The sequence below is a fragment of the Lithobates pipiens genome, unplaced genomic scaffold, assembly GCF_037356315.1.
Source record: "Lithobates pipiens isolate NorthernLeopardFrog02 unplaced genomic scaffold, aLitPip1_a1.2 Scaffold_18, whole genome shotgun sequence".
Lineage (NCBI taxonomy): Eukaryota > Metazoa > Chordata > Amphibia > Anura > Ranidae > Lithobates > Lithobates pipiens.
In genome coordinates this window covers 442,870,104-442,872,270 of record NW_027507758.1, presented here as the reverse complement: position 1 = coordinate 442,872,270, position 2,167 = coordinate 442,870,104, and positions in this window count along the sequence as shown.

Below are 2,167 nucleotides of genomic sequence, written 5' to 3'. Positions count from 1 at the left end.
CTCTGCCTACCTTCTGGAACATTGTCACACGTCATCGGCTCTAACGTCACGTCCGCCATGTGTGGAGAGGACGAGTTGATAGGGCAAGGGGTGGGCGTGTCTGTGTCATGTCAGGTGACTGTCACCAGTGTTCTGTCGAGAAGTACTCATCCATCGAATAGTGCCCAGGATCTACTGCGCATGGCGGAACCGCACTTCAGCTGATTTGCCGATCAGCTGGAGTGACCTGACGAAACGCACATCCAGGGACGAGGCTTCGAGCTGGAATGTGGTAAACAAGTGACATCACAGAGGGGCAGAGCGAATCTAGGAGAGCCGCCCACAGGAGCGGTTCAGTGTGTCTGCGCTCCGTGAAATGTAACAGTATGAGCCCAGATCCATGTGTATAACTTCACAACAGGTGGCTGGGGGATTCGGAGTAGGGAGCGGACATCTTTAATAAGGGATAGGACATCCAACGCCCCATATCAGCCTATTAGGCGATAATTACAATGTATTTGTTCTCTCTACAGCAAAAAGTAGGCGATAGGTCTACAGGGGCGTGCCTGCTCCGCCTACATGATAGATATTAAAACAAGATCGGTGTGTTGAGGGGGATGGGCGGGTCTGAGCTATCGCACCCAGCTAAGCTAACAAACTCATGGGAATAAAGGGGTGGGGATTCAGCTGGAGAGAGGTGGGCGGCGCACATACAATTAAGAGGCGGGGCCTACTGTGTCGGCGTTGGACTCGCACCTAATTGGCTGACCGCAGAGCGAGCGGTAATAAAGATTGTTGTGTTGAGGAAACTTCAGTCTGCAGATGGGCAGTGGGAGGAGCGGCACGGATGATTGCAGTGCCCCTAGTGGAGAGAAACCATAGCGCACAGGAGGTGATCGGCAAAGTAAAGACACCAGACATTGATATTATATGTTTATTTGTATTTTGAAGATCTATGCAACATTTTTTAGAGGATTATGAATATATTATATGTATATTCGCTTAGTGAAAGAATTGTTTTTTTTTTGTAAATGAGATATAGTGAATTGGTAAATTATCACTGGATGTAATTATGCTTTTATCTGTATATATTTCTATCAGTATTAGCAGTGCAACGTCACTTCACTTCTACATTTCTATACACTATGGATGATTACAGCGACTAACTTACTTCTATAAATGATTTTTCTTATCGTATATCACAGGACACAGAGCCATAGTAGTTACCCATCATTGCCGCCTTACCGTGCCAATCAATGTAGCCTTACTGTGCCCATCATTGCTGCCTTACTGTGCCAATCAATGTAGCCTCACTGTGCCCATCATTGCTGCCTTACTGTGCCCATCATTGATGCTTTACCATGCCAATCAATGTAGTCTTACTGTGCCCATCATTGATGCCTTACCATGCCAATCAATGTAGTCTTACTGTGCCCATCATTGCTGTCTTACCGTGCCCATCATTGCCGCCTTACCGTGCCCATCATTGCCGCCTTACCGTGCCCATCATTGCCGCCTTACCGTGCCCATCATTGCCGCCTTACCGTGCCCATCATTGCCGCCTTACCGTGCCCATCATTGCCGCCTTACCGTGCCCATCATTTCTGCCTCACTGTGCCAATCAATGTAGCCTTACCGTGCCAATCATTACTGCCTTACCGTGCCAATCATTGGCCTCACCAGTTAGTGCCAGTGGATTACTTACAGGCACAGCGCGCGTCTCACGCTGTGTTACGGAGCTCAGTGTGAAAGGTTCAGTCTTTACTGGCAGGGTGCTGTGGCAGGTCCAGGATTGTGGGTTTCCTCTAGGATCCCCTGCTCCTGAAGGTTTAACGGAACCCAGCGGGAAAGGTAAGTGGAGTTTTCTAAGAATTTTTTTTTTAAATTTCCTTATGAATGTCTTCTTTAAAATAAAATGTTTTCATACCTATGATTCACCACTAGGGGCTGTATTGAGCACTCACCACCTCATGTTGGAAACAGCACTGTGTCAGAGAGATGAAATGCTTCCTCTTCCTCCAGCTGAATAGCAGGTCCTCCAGGAAGCTTGAGGGTTTTTTTTTTCTCCCCGCTTTTCGCCCCCCTATGCTGATAGTCTCCACCTCATGGGGAAGAAGTGCTCGGAATTTATTTTTTTGAAAAAAAAAAAAAAGACAGGAAACGCAATCAGCATGCTGCTTAGCGGCTT